Source organism: Battus philenor, unplaced genomic scaffold (assembly GCF_028537555.1).
Source record: "Battus philenor isolate CCGP_79_NKW_IND1 unplaced genomic scaffold, ilBatPhil1.0.hap1 SCAF_10, whole genome shotgun sequence".
NCBI classification, from domain to species: Eukaryota; Metazoa; Arthropoda; class Insecta; order Lepidoptera; family Papilionidae; genus Battus; species Battus philenor.
In genome coordinates this window covers 13277587-13298046 of record NW_027181662.1, presented here as the reverse complement: position 1 = coordinate 13298046, position 20460 = coordinate 13277587, and the positions used below count along the sequence as shown (strand labels likewise).

General features: G+C 30.2%; 1 protein-coding gene across 1 annotated transcript in view; it reads right to left on the bottom strand.

The window, feature by feature from the left end:
• The window catches only part of LOC137927135 (uncharacterized), a 33065-nt gene that overhangs the window by 3824 nt on the left and 8781 nt on the right, over positions 1 to 20460 (bottom strand). The window lies entirely within an intron of this gene.

Below are 20460 nucleotides of genomic sequence, written 5' to 3'. Positions count from 1 at the left end.
ATTCGATTGTAATTTTAGTACTTATTAAGGGACATCGTAAACTTTCACCAAACACATAGATGTTTCTCGGTGTAACAAACAAAATTTAACGTTACTATATCCTGTAGTTTGTTGAGTGTGTACTTAGTATTGAAAGTTTTTAATTTGTATTTTTCAAGCATTTAACAGCAGTGGACGTAATACTGTGATCAAAAAGTATGGTAAATTCGTTTATAAATTGTAAGTTCTTTATTCATCCTTCTAAATCAATTTCACCCCATTCAAAGTAATTCCTATCCGATAAAACGCAATTTTTCCAACACTTTTTCCTATCCTCGAAACAATATATATGTATATATACTCGTATACATTACAATAAATTAATGTAATTAAAAAAACACAAAAATAGAGTTTTCATTAAATATCTTTTGCTTTGTAGTTTTCGAATTAGCTTTTTCAAACAGACTCATGTCAGATGCCTATCGTATAAGAGGAGACAGAGTGTACCAGATTTGTGTAGCGCAAATAAATAACTTGGAATTACTTACACAAGAAATACCAGGCGATTAGAAAACAAGTGCAAGACTTTTGTGTTGAAGAAAAATATTGAATTTCATTTGTAAAGTTTTTATTGAGAGAGCAAAATATTTTTCGTCTCTGTCTGTCACATATAAATGTATATTATATATATGTATGTATAAATAAATATTTAAATTAATGATTTGTAATATATTATACATACGACAGGTGGTCGTCTGACTTCGAATCTCATTGGTAACCTAGCCATGGAGAGTGCTATATATTTTTTTGGTTTCATAATATACTCTTTCGCCCCTATTTAGAGAAGGACAGGGTCTTTTAATTGTGTTAGATATTTTTTTCCCTTTTTAATTTTCTTTATCTCCTTAAATTCTTCACAATTTCTTTCATACTCTCCTGCCTTATTTGTTTCCTTATACACACCACCTTTTTTCACTCTCTTTCGCTCCTAAAATACCACAGTAAATTACTTCTTTGCATCTCTATGCAGTTTTACCAATTGCATTTTTGCTCCTTTTTATCTATCTTATCTGTTCTATTTATATACTTCTTATTTTTTTATTATTTTTCATTGGTTTCAAGTGCTATATTCGAAATTTTTTGAGATCTAGTCAGGAATGAGGAGGTTCTCATATTAACCAACATAGTCCAGTCGATTGGCAAGTTCAAATGGTTATAAGTAGAACGCATAGCATGTAGAACTGGAGCTTTAAAGTTGTGAAGTATGGGTCGGCAAGTGCATTTTGGATGCAAACTGACGATATTGTCGAGGTTGTGGGAAGGCGCTGAATACAGCTCGCTTCCAACTAATTTTATAGGAAATGATGTGCTTGCAAATAACTTCATGTATTTGCAAGCAGTGCTATTAATTGAATTTTTTTTTCATCTTAAAAACACTTGTTAAATCATATGATTGTAACTGGTCCTTTTGGAAATCTATGGGTTTAGATAATGTTGTATTCACATACTGGATAAATAACAAACAGTAACAAGATATATAAAATGAAAAAGACGCAATGAAACACTGACCCAGTGGTAGGTATCAATAGAAAAATCAGTTGAGTTTACGCACTAGATGCTTTAGGACAATACCGAGTACTAACGAATACACAAAGAGATCCTGTGATAGGGCATACGCATTTCAATGGAGAGGATGTGGGCCCAGCGGACCGAGAAAATGAACGCTCGCTATCAAATGCTTAATCCAATGTACGACACGGGATGAATATCAACCCGATTTGGTTTAATGAAATGAAACATTAACGAATGGTTTGTTTTTCTTCGAATTTGCATCCCTGATTTGGGTTTTTTTAATTATTTTAATCTCGTTACAAAGCTCTTGAAATGTCGTGTAGAATTTTTAATATATAATACGAAAAATAAAATATAGTTCATTTAAATTCTTTTATCTAAAAATATGTTATACGGAATCAATACGAATTATTCTAGACCGAATGTACTTAAAACTAGATTAGAATATACAGCATTACCTAGTATGATTTTGAATTTAAATGTTTATTTGATAAGTACAACAAAATATTTAATAGTAGTTTAGATACAAAATCACTGATTCTTTATGTGAAATAGAAAAATAATTGATGAAATAAGGTTACATTTATTGTTATAGTAAACATGCAAATATCTAGGTAAACTTCGAGTATTTATTACAACTAAATATATTCATAGCAACAAAGATATTATATTTTAATTTAATATTTTTTCATTAATTTTGGTTCATAAGTCGGAATATACATCAATCTTACTTAATGTGTTAATTACACAAGAAAAAAATATTGAAAAAATCCTAAAATAAGAAATGTGATACAAAAAATGTCATCATTAGTTTCAAGTAAACGTTTAAAAATAAGTATTCATATAATCCTAATGTATTAGGAGAATATTTTTATAAGAAGAAAAATTAATTTCAATATTTATCAACAAAAGAAAATGAATGTTGTTTTCACAATTTCCATCGCCATTTTTCTGTTTTCTCTCTAAAGAAACTTTTATCGTGTTGTAACGATCATACGAAAATAAAACAGCTAATAAATTATTACATCAACAGGTCATGTCAAATTGTATTTACCATGCTCAATTGTCTTTGGTCACAGCGCCATCTTGTTTCGTTATAAAACAACTGGATGATAAATTATTGTAATCTATTAAATAAATATATATTTTAATAGTTACTAATATGTACTATTTTTTTCTAAATAAAGATGTGCAATAAAGTTCGAGGAGAGAAAAAAAATGGAGTTATATGTGACACTATCTCTACAAGTAAAGGCTTATGTTACCACAAGGGACCCAACATAAGGCTAACAAAAATATAAATGTCTATACAGAAAGTGATTACGGTTGAACTATTTATTTATTACAATAATAGGAATGACAACGTGTCTCAACTTGATTCACAGACAGTAATCCGCCCAGCCAACAGGCGTACGTACGTGTATAGTTTAAAATAATATGCTTAAATATATATATATATATACAATTTTTGTGATATGTCAAATGTAATATTTCAAATTTAGAGCCTAGAAATAATCACTTCCATCCGTAATGTTTCATTTTCAAATTTCCCATTGTAATATAGTTTCTTTTTTACATTTATTGCATGTTATGTCATCTTGTTTAGTTTCACGTATACTTTTTTATTTATAGTTAGTGTAATCGACAAATTTCGTGAACCAAATAAAAATATCAAGTTTCACATTATAAATTAATTAACATCGGTGTAGTTTAATAAATATTCTGGTTCACAACCTTCTTAAAGAATATGAAATGTTCATGAATCGATGCAAATTAAACCCATAGTTGTAATATAATAAAAAAAAACTACAATAATACATAAAACTGAGATAGACTATATCAGCAACAACTTTTGCAAAATAATAATATAGTAATAATACCTAAGTAGAAAACAATAAATGGAAGAATATGTGAAAAACTATTCGAATATATTTAAAGTGTGAAAATGCTGTCAATTAATGTAGAGACGAGGTAGAGTCAAAGGATTGTAAATATATTGCAAAGTAACCACGAAGTCATACAGAAAAACAAATCGCCGAATGTATATTTTATATTTTCGTTAAGGCACCTTCTTCAAAGGTTCTTATCGCGTGAATAATAATATTATGAAGAGAATATATCATATATATAAAATCAATGTTAGCCCAGTGATTAAGAACTGAGATTTGCGATCATAGGTCGCGGGGTCGATTCTCGGGTCACAATCTCATATAAGTCACACTCTTTGCAATAATTATGTGGAATTGCCACTACTCAAAAACATGTTTTCAACAAAAAGGTAGCAGCATCCTCTGCGTACCATAAAATGACACTGCGATCTCCAAACCAAACATGATTATTCCTTAGATTATTAGTTATATCCTTGCATAGCTTTAGGCGAGGCCAGTTTTAGAGGGCGTCTATGGGCTGAAACGACGACACCCTATCCAAAACTTCAGAATTTCGGTTTCAGAATTAATATATACATATTTAAATTAATAATTATTTACTATCTGTTCCTGCAAACTTATACTGTCTGACGTTATTGATTTGTTGCATTCCAATAAAAAAAATATTACATATTTCACAGTGATCACGTTAAACTTGGTGATTAGAAGTATGTGCAAAATTATTTTTGCTAACTTATAAGCTATACGAACGAATAAAGTTTTTTACTTGATTGAAATCACAATTGCAAAATCTGATTTTCTCTTGGTTGTAAAAATCACGTATACAAAGACTCACATAAGTCCGAAGTTAAAGTTTTAACATATCAAATATTCAGTAGAACAATGTAAGAATTTTGTTATAGAACTTTTACAAATTTTGTCACCTTGGTATTCGTTTTTAAAATTAAGTTTGGATAGTAAACGTAAGAACTGGCTATTCAAAATGAACCATTTCATTGTTAACAATCATGATAAAATTTCCTAATGCATTTAAATATAGTGTGCCAATAGATATCATTTGTTTTCTATAATCTGTAACGAAAATAAACTTTATCGTTAACAGAATAAAACTTACAATGCTATAATTTGGATATATACATTCTCTTTCGAAACTATGAATGTCCAATTTAAAATCTATCTGATGTAGATATATCTTTATATATAATCAATTGTTATTAGATTACTAAGTATGAAGGTCATTGACACACATTTGGGAGACAGAAATATCAAAGAAGTAATATTTTGGCGCAAGTCAAGAGATTCAATAGATTTTTACCAGAAATATTAATCGATGTCTGGTTAGTGTAGATTTAGTTTCACCGTAAAGTGGGTTATTATTTAATTAATTAGTAATAAAATTATTATAATGTTGGAAAAAAGTCAATTATTAGTTATAAAATGTGGATAAAATGCCCAACTGGAATTAATTTCTGGCAATTTACTCTCGGAGAAATGGTTGTCGGTATAAAGTTAGTGTATATAATTAGCAATAAAAATATACCGGCAGAAGATTACAATGATCTTACGAAGTGTTTATAGAAATATAGGAACATATCCCATATTGCATGTTTCAGCATGTTTATGATTTTAAAGAGATACAAGAGCTTGGGAGTAAATTGCTCTGTTACAGTTATCTGAAAAATTGACCACTAGCAAAAAAAAACTGCATGAATTTGTTGTGGGCTCGTTTCAGATTATGGCACGTTTGGAATCCTGGTAGTTTACCCTAATTTAACTTAAAGTTAAATGACGTCTCAATCGAGCAGCTCTATCTAATTCTAGTTTCTATCGAATTAAGCTTTTCCTGTATTCTTCTCGTAACTTATAAATGCGGTCATAATTTATTCCATATGGATAATATATGATGATATAGATGATATGGACAAATTTATTTATTGGTATTTTAAATGAATTAATAAATAGATCTGCAGGTAAATTAATGAATTAACAAATATAAATTCGAAAATTAAAATTTTATCGTATGAACATATTTTCTCGTTATGGGAATTGCTACCATAAAATGATATACGTGTTAATTTCACATAGCTTCTCCGGTGTAATAAATAGCAAATCCTGGGATCCTGGGAATTTAATTTACTCCTATTTGTGGGTAACAATCTCACATAATACTGTATCTAGAAAATTCCCCCCATAGTAACAAAAATCATGCATGGATATGTAATCATTTGATTCTAAATTCTAAATTGATACGCAAAAAGTTATTTTGAAATTATCAATTCATCATTACCACGTCATTCGAAAGACGCCCATCGCAAGTCATAGGCCTCCAGCAAAGATCACCACGATGACCGGTATTGCACTACCCGTATCCAGCGAGTTCCAGCGACTTCCAGCGACTTTCAGCGACTTTCATCGACTTCCATCGACTTCCAGCGACTTCCAGCGACTTCTCGCGATCTTGACCATGACCTCTTTTCACATAGTTGGATTACCTACATCGCGTCTACTGGCTCATGGTCGCCACTCAACACCTAATGCCGACGGTGAACAATTATTTTGATGCAATTGAGTAGAACATCGAAATTGAATAAACTGATTATCCAATTAAATAAACATTTGGGCCACATCAACAAGCTAACTATTTCGACAACATTTCGTATTCATTAAATAGCAAAATACCATTTACGATTCTTGTACTTTAAAACTATAATTGTTTATTCCATTATAGTTTTTAATATCAATGTGTCAAGGAACAAGTACTTTAGGTACGATGACTCTGCATTTGTAATGGATAAAACTAGTGATGTAGTTGTCAGGTTTTCAACCTTTATTTATTGATAGAAACTATGTTTAAATGTCAAGGCGTACTAATTTGTAATAATAGATAATTAAACTCGAAAAGGTCATAAATGATTCGAGTAGTACAGATGTTTAATAATATGCCTTTGATTTACTATTTCTACGAGGAAGGTCTATGGACTATGTGTTACCGTTGATAGCTTGCTTCAGTCTCTCACTTTTGGTTCTATTGACAAGCTCATTGTCGTTCAACGACCCACGGAGATGGCTATGGGTAGGTTATATAGCGCGAAGAACAGATAGGCGCAGAACCCTTAAGGACCTGGAAAAGATTCCACTGAAAAGACGATGTATGTACGCCGCTTCCAACTTTAAACAAAGGAATTTCGTTAGATGTAAATAACTGTCATAGCTCAGCGAATTGGCAAAGTAGAACGGTAATGCGCTGGCCACTTGGAACACAGAATATATGACCACTGAGGCGTTAAGGTTTTGGAGAGGAGATCATGGACCATGGATCAAGTGTAACTTAGGACGTATACCCACAAGGTGAACAGATGAATTTGCTAAGATCATCAAAAGATGCCACTGTAGGTCGCATCAAACCAATCCTTTTGGAATTCTATGCGTGAGGCCTATATCACCAGATGGATGAAATGTATGCAAGCTGTGACTTCAATTTTAGCTCATTGCAATTTGAAAAAAACATTTGTTAACATACACCCTGCGTTAACATTTCACATAATTAATTTTTCCTGTACTTCGTATGAGACCTGATAAGTCTCTAATATTTTTTTATTATGCTATAAGATCAAATGTAAAATGGGAAGCAGATATGTATTTTTATCTTAGTCTTACATAAGGAACTATATATGACATGGCATGAATTTTGTTTGACGCATAAAACAAAAGTCGAAGAATCTTTAAGATCGCGTAACGCAATGTACGTGTTAAGTTAGACGCTTTGAAATCAATTTACATTCCATTGCGCACATTCTAAATTATTTTAATTTCAACATTTCAAACTAAATTTCCAAATCATCTCATTCGAGAAGATCTTTGTTATGAAATTATGAATATATCTGGTGCTCTTATTAATCTTAGGGCATCTGCAAACGTAGTTTCATATTTAAATACAATGCGTATAAATGGTACAGTAAATCGTATTGAGGCTGGGTACATACGCGTGCTTTAATTAATTTTGAAGCATTTTCCTCCTATAAGTTTTTTTATACATACTTTTTTTGGTTTTTAAATAAAGAGACATTCGAATGTAATTGGAAATGATAGATGAAAATAAATAGCTATAATCAATTTATTTATTTGCTTGTAATACATGCTACGAAAAATAAATAATTATTTATCACAGAAAATGGTTTTCCGGTGTTCCTGGACCTTAAAAAGTACACTACCATTATCTGTAAAGTTGCTATTATAAGGAAGCTCAATCTGATTCGAATTTCTACCAAATTTATCACTATAAATGGTCCTAAATGGATAATAACACAAATAAATAAACTATTTCTTGAATGGCATCATGGCTAAAATAAATGAATTGCACTCGAGTTGTAGTAACCCAGTGGTAGAGGATTGAGACTTAAGATCGTAGGTCGCGGATTTGATTCGACACTTTGTGAATTAATTATACAGGATTGTCACTGCTTACAAATAAGTTTTCAGAGTATGGGCGGCAGCGTCCTTTATAAACCATAATACCAGACTGCAATCGACAACCAACTTGCTAATAGTTGCGATTATGATATATCCCCCATAGATATCTTTAGGGGAGGCCTTGCAACACACACATTATACCGTTTATTTACAGGGATTAAATCCGTAACATACAATAAAATCAAGTCCTTTTCCGACAGACTATAAAGGTCGACTTGCTAATTATAATAATGTGTGTTATGCGTAGTTAATAAATGTATAAATGTTCTCTTTGTTCATCAAAACCACTTGTAATCAGGTGTTGTAAGCTTCTATCGTCAATGCGTTCACAAAAAAGTTGCTTAAGCATTATTTCATAGCTTTGCAAATGGCAATGTAACCTTGGCCTGTTCATAACAAACATCGATTAGTATAAATCAATTTGCTGTTAAAACCAGTTGTCGTAGCGTTTCTTGGGGAATAGTTTACATGTTATGAATGAATTGCGTGAGATGTTATGTTTATCTTTATTACTAAGTAAATTAGGTGTCGAAATTTCGTCTGGTTATTCAATGTCGTCATAACTTAAGTTTGTAAAGTTTATAGATATAGGTTGATATTTGTGGGTACTAAAGGTTTTCGTTATACAAAAATAGCTTCTTTTATATCTACTAAATAGTTGTAGTAAAAAGTTGTTTAGGCACAGGTGCGTAACCGAAAAAAAAGAGAGAAAAAAAAAACGGAATGCGGTAATAAGTCCGAGGTAGTCCGAGATAAAATGAGACGGCTTCGTAAGTGAAAGTGCGTGTTTGGGCAGTGAAAATGAGTGGCGGAACAAGCGTTATGATGTGACTGGTTGACCGCCAGTGGTGGCGAAGCGCGTGTCCATTGCTTCACGTTAATCTTAACTCACGGATACTGAACTTACATTTTAACAAATGCGTTATATCGAAATCATAAAAAGACAGCACATTAAATACATATATTACAAATTCTTAATTTATATTAATTTGCTGTCTATAAATCTATTTAATTATTACACCTAATCATTCTGTATATCGAAGTCACTAAAAAATTAAATTAAATAGTGTCACTATTCAGCGAAGAAAAATTATATATAAAAAAATAATCCGTGTCCCGTGGTCAATCTATAACTTAAAAACAATTAAAATATGATTTCATTCATATAAATTTTCTAACTACTCAATATTGTAAATAAAATCTTAACTGAAGGATCTCATGGAAAAAAAAGTACAGTACATTATACAAAAAATCTAATTACTATTGTAACATGTTATATGCATGTTTGACAGTTCGCTTTTAACTTCGCGCGTTTGACAGTTCATGCGATAAATTACGAAATACATTTAGTCGTATCAGCCCATAGATGTCCACTGCAAGGCCCAGGCCTTTCCGAAAAGTATCTATGGGAAGATATAGCATAATTACCACGCTTAGAAGGAGAGTTCGCAATTGCAGTGTTGTATTATGGTATCCAGAGGACGTTTCTGTCCATCCTCTGGAAACTTGTTTATAAACAGTGACAATCCTATATAATTATTGCACAATGTGTGAATTAAGATTGTATTCCAATCCAATCTCCCACCTACTATCGCAAATAGCAGATCTCTACCATTGCTCAGGCCAAAAGCTTCTGACAGTACAAATTCTGTCAGGACAGATAAGTAGTTTTTTACAATCTTGTTGACTTCTGACCAATAGAAGGTATATAATCAAATCAATTCAAATAAAACCCACGCTCCTATATAACATCCTTGACACTAAGTTAATGAGGTATCGGTACATATATGTATTATTTAAAGGCGTAAAAAGCCATTTTTATTAAAAAACTAGTTTCATATTTTATCATGTCTTCTAATTTAGATATAAGCCATTAATAGAATAAACAATATCTTATTTGAAAAGAAACCTTCCGATGAAGGTTCTAGCCTTAAACGTAAATTTAACTCTCCGGATTAGAAATACAACAAAGACAGATCAAGTGTATATTTTACACTGTGTAGGTGTTTATTCCGTAACATTATATGTCTTGTCAATGCCAAGGCTACTGTTCAACCGCAGAAGCAACGCAAATGAAAATCATAAAATAATAATTTCACATTAATTCTTGATATACATGATGATTAGTCATCGATGTAAAAGCTTGAAAGATGAATATTCCAGTAGAAAAATATATTATTGTAACATGTTTAAGAATGATTACTTAATACAGGGTGTAAAAATTTAAAGGTGTGAACATACACCTTCAAAGCCTATACATTTATATCATTCTGTATTAAATGATCACTCCGGAATATGTTACATGCTCGTACAAAGTTTATAAGCTGTTTCTGCATAGTGAACAATAATAAATTTATTTAATCCGAAAAATTTAATCCGAATTTTTAAATTAAATCATTTATTAGTTTTTATTTCATAATTTTAAATAAGCGATATATTCACCCTTTTAAAACTTTTTCACCCATTATTGATCATCCTGTATTTAATAAAGGTCTATCCTGAGTCTTAACAATGGCTGGAAAATATTTTTATTTTAAATAAACTGATTTAAAGCCTTTTAATTTTTTTGTTCAAATCGTTCACGTGCTGACAGTGGAAATGGTTAAAATCAGATCTTAACATTGAAAGTGAGAGTGAAATGTATTCAGTAAAAATGTAGAGTAGATAAAACCGCGGCGGTTCGAACACCGGTTTTTACGTAATTAATTAATGATTATTTTTACCGTAATAATGTTACCGAATCACAGCACTGACTTATGATTTAAAAAGAAGTCTTACAGATCTAACGATGTCATTGAGATAAACGTGAAATTTCGTTCGGGAATTCAATGTTGTCGGATGATCTTTACGACAACCTGTACCAAGAGAGCCGGGAGAGAACTGAGTTAAATGACGAGTGAGATTTTTATGTTCAAAACGTAATTCAAAACAAAATATATCATATTTCAAAATCGTGAGTACTTCACATTGTAATTGCAGCATATAACATATCTTATTTTTCTTTCAAGCCCTAAGATGCCCACTGCAAGGTTAAGGCCTCCCCCAAAGGTCGCCGTCTTGATGACCAGTCTTGCGCTGCCCGTATCCAGTGACCACGCCCACGCAACGTCTACAGGCTCGTGGTCGCCATTCGGGAACATTAATTTGATTCAATACCCTATATTGTACTCGCTTGAAAAAGCACATATTGCATAATAGTAAAGAAAAAAGTATAATGGGTGGTCTTATTGTTGCAATTTCTTCCAGACAACCATAGCATTGAAACAGTAGATGTTTATTTATCAGCAGGTTTTTCTTTCCGATAGGCTTTGCTAAGAATTTATTAAAAGTCTAAGTATTGAAATAATGTACAATTAAATATATATTTATACATAGTATTATTGGTCTCAATTTACTATGTATATATAGATATAACATATGTAGCCAGATATGGAATGTTGATTCTTTATAGATGAATCACATAAGAAAATCGATGGTTACTCTTTTAAAATATTTTTCTTGTTATAAATCTTTTGTTTGTCACATAAAAATCAGGATACTAATCATAGGCACCTTTGTCTCATATGTTATCTTTGATACTATGAAATGGTTACTGATCAGTATCTCTTTAATATTAGCTGTGAATTTATTATTATTTTTCATTTTAAATTAACTTTAGTTGAGTTTATATATATAACCTTATGCCTTGTTGATTTGCCTATTCGATATATCAGTAGTCAATGTTTTTTGTTACTATAAAGTGTTTATTAATCATTCACGGGGTTTGGTATATATAACAAGATATCACAGTTTTTGTTCTGTGCATTTAGGTCTTAGCAGGTATAATAAAACCTAACCTAAACAACCTTGAACGTTCATTAAACAGGATTATATCTTGATCTTAACTGTGATTATATTAATAAAGACATTTGAATTGTTGTGTTTTAATGTCTAAGAACAAGGAACAAAGAGTAAATTCAAATATTTTATGTAGTGCTACACTTGACTATAATAAACAGATATTGGGTGTTCGTATTTACCTAAAGTTGAACTGTTGGCTTATTGTGGAAAACGCTTATGTATCTAATAAAACATATAGGAGAGAGTTACGGATAACAAAAAATTCATACGCAGGTAGAGGAATTAAATAGTTCGATTTGTAATTCATTTATAAGAAGCTTATTGAAGCTACCTCTATAGTTTCTAAGGATAATAATAACTCGAGTTAAATATGTATTTGATTCCTGCAGTCTTCACGCATAGAGTTATGACTCTTAATGTCGTAGAATTTTTAATCACCGATCATTCATTATCATCATCCTTTCAACCATAAGACGTTCACTGTTGGACATAGACATTCACTGTTGGAGGAATGCGACGATATAGTCGAAGATGAAGCAAGCAGATTCAGTAGATGCCTATTCCCTCTGACCCTAAAGAGACCTGGGAATATAATTCCTGGTAAATGAACTGAAACTGGTAGATCATCACCAATCGGTAATGGGTCGACTTCCTACTCGTCCTATAGAGAAACGTATATTATATATATATATATATATATATATATATATATATATTTATATATATACTAATGCAATACAATACATACACGCTAATGCTAATTATTATGTAATAATATAGTATACAGTATATATATATATATATATTTATATAAATGTATGTATATATATTTACATATATATATTTATATTTATATATGCCAATGCAATAAAATACATACACGCTAATGCTATTTAATTATTATGTAACGTTTGAATGTGCGTGAATTTGCGTCTTAAGGTTGTGATAATAGTGGCCAAGATCAAAATGAATCAGCTGTTGCAATAATTTCTTAATGATATTTACGTTCCATTAGGAAGGTTAGAGTTGGATTTTTTACGAGTAAATTATATTGAATGATGATACTAAAATCCTAGCGTGTAATTAAGTAAAAAATTGCTAAAGTATATTGTTATTAAATAAATCTAATAATAAAATTCAAGAGTTTTTAATAGGTGGAAATGTATGGAACCCGGTTTCTTGACTCATTGCAAGATTTATATTTCCATATATACATAAAAAATTATTAAATTGTATTAAAAAAAAAACAAGCGTTCAGTTTCCATCTGGCTCTTCTCAGCAGATCTGTATTCCGAGCCAGTGGCAGCTTATTCTCGAACTAACTTCATTGACCTTTTTAAAATATCAAAATTAATTAACTATTCAAAAGTAAATGTGTATGCATGCCTATTTGAAATAGGATATTTTGTACACGAATTGATATTTTTATTATTTCCCAGTTTCCTTATATATATTTCCTGTTTTTCCTTAATGCATGCATTAGTTGTGTTTATCTCTAGCATCGACGTGCTTCAGATGCTTTGAGGAGACAGTTCCATATATTTCATTGCTCGGTAACGGAAGTCGACCGTGGTCAAGGTCTTTAGTGTAACATAACTTATAATAGGTCGTTATAAAGTACTGTATAAGGTTCTAAAAATTTGTACTCTTATGGACTAATTGGTAATGTAATAGTCTTAATAACATTTAGAAAAAAAATCTTTGTTAAACAGATGGAATAGAATAAGGGACTATAAAGTTTCATCGCTAATTAGACTGTAGGGTTGTCAACATTACTTCTAGTACTGCATGTAAAAAATTTCAATATTTCTCTATGTCAATATATACATATATATAAATTGGATTTTATTATTTATTACATTTAAATAATTTTTTATGGGTTATAATATATTTATTTAACTTATCTATTTTCCCTTTGTATTTCTTTTCTTACAATATGATTTCTTATTTAATGTACTATTCATTTTTATAAGCACAGACCAAATGGGTATGAAATGCCTTAATTGCAGAAAATACCTTCGGCGTTTAGTAAACGGTTATACAATGTATGAAAAGAGTATGAATAATAAATTTAACATAAGAATAGAAAGATTTTTTCATTCAATATTAACAGGAGAATCCAAGAACATAACACTATATACCTATATGTATATAAACCATAAAATACATTTATAAATGGTACTTACCTTTTTTAAATAAAGAAACGAGTAATTTTTGGCATTTTAGTTTTTTAAGTTAGAAATTTCGATGTATATTTATAGTTACAAGTTGATTAAAATTGCCATAAAACGTGTTTTATTACAAAACCGATGTTTGCATATTTAAAAAGATATTATAATTTTAAATTTTGTATTTCAATGCAGTTGTAACCGCCTTCTCGAAATATTATTAATGTAAATACAGTTACATTTAATTTTGTTTTTAAACATAAAGATTAGATAAGATTGTCATGTTATAAGCAATGATTGATCATGATTTCAGTCATAGAACTTGTGCACAAGTCCTCTGCTTCATAAAATTTTTTATAACAATATTTTTTCTTTTTTAATACAATGGTGATTTTACGAATACGGCTTATTATTACGACATATTATTTATTCCTATCCGGCTACAATGTTTTTATGTAGCAATTGTTATATTATAAGTAAATACACTAATCGAACATTTAATTCGCAAAAAGATTTTTTATTAGATTTATTGGATACGAAAACGTAATGTCGGCCAATGATTTGACTACAATGGTGACTGATGATTGATCAAATGCTCTAATGACCCGTCAAAATAACAATGGTGACAAATATAGATTTATATGAAAATGTCGCGAAGATATATAGTGTAACATCACAGCCGAGGACGCGGATGAAAGAGAGAGGCTCAAAATATTGCCGATATATTGAGTAAAAAATTAAACATTAGATTGTAACAGAAGAGAGCAGGTAATATATTATATTTCATAACATTAAATCTAAATATTGGTATAAAAATAAAAAAAACTTAATATTTATTTACAGCAAAAAAAAATGATTCGGAAATTTTTAAATTTTAGAATACACTGCTTTTAATTTTTCACTAGCGACTAATATCATAAATAATGTTAAAAGGTTTGAATCTGTATATATAATCTGTAATCAAATTCTTTGATTTTTTTTACCTATTATATATGCCATTTGCATTAAAAGAATAAAATATAATATTTCTTCTACAAGTACTGTTGTAACAAGCTGTAATAGCTGAGATGATGATCTCTTTTAGATTAGATGGCAAAAGAATCTGTAGATCTTCTACTAGCGATTGGTAATCAAAACTAAAAAAAAATGTGAGTTAAAAAACAAATGAATTCTAGGTTGAACGTAAAGCTAAATAGGATATTTTGATGATCTCAATTAATGATTACTATAACTTTTGTATAGTAATGTCTATGTTGATTTTATTCAAATTTTATGTTTGTTATGTAATTTCAGTTTAGTTAATATTATTATAATTATAAAAAAATAGTAATGATGAATGAATTTGTACTTATTTTAGCCCTAATAAATGACAAAACATTAATAAGTAATAAGGTTTAGATCTGTAAAATTAAATCTTTTTTTCTAATTAATTACTGTTTTAAAATAAAAAAAATAATTTTAAGATTCTTACTTTCACAAAACACTGATGGCACTAACAAAACCATAAATACACAAACGCTTTTAAATTTTATACACTTCTTTTTAATAACTTTTATATTTATATCACGTTTTGTCCACATTGTCACAATTTTTCTTAACATAATTTCACTATTTTAAAGCGTTCTTATAATTATATTTTTATTCTGTTCTATGCATTGTTGTTATTTTTTTAAATTCGGAACGAATAATTTTGGCGGCAAAAACGCTGCGCGCATGCGACGTACGTTCGCAAACAAATGCAGGCCGTCACGAATCTCCCGCCACGAAGCTTTTCAAAAATAATTATAGCTTTGACCAATTTTCTGCTCTTTGATTCTCGTATTCCTATGATTAACTCGTATAACGAAATTAAGTAATACACACATTATTTTTATCTACAATATTTTAATAATATATTGCCAAATGCAACTCCGTTTCTGTATAAAATTTTAAATATGTTTATATACTTTGTGAATACGGTGCTGTTATATACATTTAGTTGTCCTCCACGCGCTTCGCGAATTTAATAAATGCGTCCTCCACCCCCTTATCGATTGAATTTTGTATATTACGTCATTAGTGGACCTTCACATCATAAAATGAATATTTATACTAAATTTCAAGTATCTATGCCTTATAGTTCCAAAGATATTTATATAGAAAAGCACCAAAATACATTGGAATAGTAGAGTGTATCAAAATTAGATTTATAATTAACTAGTAATGAAACTAATAGAAAATTGGATTTGATCGAGCATTTAAGTCCTTCATACGACGCATTATTTCATATTTATTCGAAAATTTAATTCGCGATCTTTAGTAATAAATTCCGAACGACTCTACCAAAAAAAGTTGATGTTTACATGCGTAATTTTTTCTGAACAATTTTATTATTTCAATGGAAGTGCTTCGTAAATTATAGTCAATCATGCATCTTTTCATTTCCACATTCATTACGCTTAAATAAAGATGGCGTCCTTCCTGATCGTACGTAAAGAATGTCGTTTAAGAACACCAATAAATAATTATGATACATATTACTTTTTAATATAAGTACCTACAGTTTAACAAAGGAAATGCGTGAGATTGTTATATTCCAACCCATAACAAAGAATTTTTTTGGCGATTATTAAATCAATTCTTATTACTAATAATATAATGCCATTAGCTAAGCTTTCCGTGAGTCTTAAGAATTAGTTTTAGTAAAGAGGCCTAGATCTAAAACCTTCAGCGTTTTAAGTACTTTATCACAGATAGTCGCGGGGCCATAGAATAAACAAAACAACTTATACATTCCCAAAGACATCCATTCGAAATTATTGAAAGAAATAAAAATATCAAACAAAGCGTATTGTGCTGATAAATAAAAAAAATCACATGAACAATATCTAATAATGCAATGGTGGTACGATTATTGTGAAAGTTTAAGAGAGAGAACTCAAAAACAACACGACGTCAAATTAATAAGATATGTTTGTTTTAAAACAACTTAAAAACTATAGGAGAAATGGTGGAAGAATACCTGTGCGAGAAAAAAAGGTGGCGAATACGAAAAGGATTTGAAATAAAATTATTACGAGACACTAATAATTTTAATTTCATTAATGTCAGTAAAATTCAAGTTAAGTTATATTGAGCGAAAGCGCTCACTTTCAGTGATATAGCCTTTCGCCTTTATCTCAGATATTCGCTGTATCATTAACCCTAGGATTGACAAGTTGAAGTAGCATTGAGCTGACCACATAACACGAAGAGCTGATAGGTGCTGGGACCTAAAAATTATAAGAGTGTAGACTACGGAATAGCAAACGTAACTCTACCTACAGTGTGCACAGACGACCGTATCGTGGTCATCAGATGAGCACCACTTCCAACTGGTTCTATTGGAAATCTATGAAGCGGTTGGTGTTCAGCTGTGGATCTCCTACGGCTGATATGATGAACCCAGTACCTTTAACTTATTCGACGTAAAAGAAATTGGCTTTTAAAAAAATATTGGATGAGGGCATTTGCAGACGAACGAGAAATAGATAAATGTTTGCAAAGTTAAATAATGATTGTAACTTTCATATCTAACAACAATTAATTAAACTACATAAACGTTACGCGAGTTTAGCGATATAATATTAATGAAGTTGCTCAAACAACTGCAAGTGTATTGGTTGCGAATACGTAACAAAGTTTTATTGTGATTTCAGTGCGGTTAAATAATCGACACTACCTTTGTTTATAATCGTACTATTCATATTTCATAATAAAACGTGTATATTTTATTTTTTATTTTTCTTTTCAGCTGATGGACGTCTTCTACAAGAGATAGGTCTCCCGCAAACACTACGAGAGGTCCTGCGCTGCTCGCATCCGGAGACTTCCCCGTGACTTTAACTATGTCGACAGTCTACCTAGTGAGGGCCTGTTCATGTAGCGTCTACCAGCACGTGGTGTCTACTCAAGAATCTTTCGGTTCTAATTACTTCGGATTTTCTTTATAGCACCTAATATAAAGTGGTAATAACGCTTTCGTTCGTAAAGGTATTTGTCATATTGGGATAGACACAATAAAGCCGTAAAATTAAGAGATAGTAGTTGACCAGACAGTCATGTTGACTTCATTTAAATAACCATCACCATCATTTCAACTGTATGACGTCCACTGTTGGACATAGGTAGCCTCTTTGGAATTTTAAAAGGACCTATTGAATGCGACATACAATAGCGTTGTCTGGTGACCTAGGCAAGGTCATTTTTGTATAGTCCCGTCTTTGGAAGTCTTTCGTACTTCTCCTTTCTTGGGTACACAGGGACTATCTATAAATGTTCATACACGTATACATATTTAATTAACTTTAACAAAATTATCTACTTATCCGTCTATATATACGATACCAGGTGTAACTTCAAAATCTTAACATACTAATCGACAACCAGATTTTAAAAGATATATATTAGGAAGTATATTTTTATTAATTTTAAATAATTAATAGTCCGAAAAATTACTTTACATCTTTGTGTATATTATCGTCGTTGTATCAGCACGTCGTTCACTGCAAGGTCTCCCTCAAAGATATCTATGAGGGACATATCATCACCACGTTTGGGAGAAGGTTTGGCGATCACAGTGTGGTATTATGGTACGCAGAGGACGCTGTCTATCCTCTGAAAACTTGTTTGTGAGCAGTGGTAATCCTATATAATTATTGCACATAGTGTGAATTATATAACATATAACATAGTATCAATTAAATCACTCCCGCGACCTACGATTGCAACCATTGCTCGGATTTGTGTATGTATTTGTCTTATATATATATGTATATGTATATGTGGTATAGATGTATGTTAGCCTTGTAATAAATGTCCTGTTAGGATACAAACCACCTCTAAGAGGACACGGGCTGCAATAATCAATAGTATAATACACCAGTATGATAGTACTATTGTATTCTATCCCATTGTGTACTGCACACATTTGATGTAGATCACGTATTAGCAATACAGTGCAGCTATAATGGTAATTGCATTATGCATTGCTCTAACGAGTGATTACCAACAAGGTACTTCATGTTTATTTTTATTTATAGTAAGTACATTTGTTTTGTTCCTGTATTATTTCTTTTGCCCTTTTATGGTATATGGCATATTGCCTGTTGAATCTGTTAAGTTTATAATCTATACATATAAATAAAACTGGAGTGTCTGTTTGTAATATCAAAATAATCGCTTTTTTATTTCAAGCATATGAATATATATATATGGTATATATTAAAATTATATTTTATTACATTTTTTTGTCTGTTTTGGATTATATCTGAAATTACTGAACCGATTATGACAAGATTTATACTGGCAGGTAGTTGATGTAATTAAGAGTAACTTAGTCTACCTTTATTTTAGAAAATGTCTTTAAACAAAAAATTTAAAAACTAAGTAGCTTTGGACATGAAATAACTATTATATATCGTATATAATATGAAATAATATTACATATGAAATGATCACATAAGAAAACAGACCTAAATTGTTTGTTCGTTTTTTGTCAGATAAAAACACATTCGAATCCAGATTCATATTTATTTTAGACTGAAGAATACCATCACAGGAAAGATCAATTTCGAATTTATGTGTCTATTATTTTTGTCTTTCTCACATTTTTTAATGTGATATATGATCCAATTCATCCAATCCAATCATTGTTAACGGTGTACCTCAGTCGTTATGTAAAGTTCGTTGTTCAAAGTTATAAATTACCTTTTCTAAAAAAAGTTTCAATAATGAATATATGTAATATTTATAATGGAAATATTTTGTTTTTCATTTAAAATTTGTTCCGGAGTACAGGTGATTATTGATGTAAATTAAACGTCCTGTATATGTCTGCCGTATGTTTCTCTTTAATAAAATCGTCAGTTAATGATATGTCACCCATTTTACCATTAACCTAAACGAGATCATACATTTTACTTTGTTTAATGTCCTCGCGTCATCCATTTTGTTATTGTTTGGATATATTACTAATTATCAGGTAATTTAAGTCATTAATAACTTAGTAGTTGAAATATGCATTTGTTTACAATGTAATATTATTTTAACGAATTATTTGCGGAGAGTTCTGGTTTTTTCTGTTAGCAAATAAATTCAGCAAGTAAAAATTCTGCAGGGAGAGATAGTAATAATAATTAAATCTAACATGTAGAAATTCGGATTTTGAAAATAGGTTTTTCGTCCCATATTATCATTATTTATTATTATTTACGTAACCATTGATTATGCACATGGTTTACCATAAATTATATGACAGAAAATGCTTTATATATTCACCACTTTAAACATTTTTCATCAACAACAAAACATATTATTAATGTTTATTTTATAAGATACATAAAATGTAGGTAATTTAATTAAGTTCTAAAAGCGACAGTAATATTGAAGAGAATTTTTTCACAAACATATAAATATACGTAGATAAATTATAATATACCGCTATATGTAAATTAAAATATTCTCAATATGAAATATATTTACTACATGTACCGTTATCGGCATAATAAGGCCGTTGATGCGAA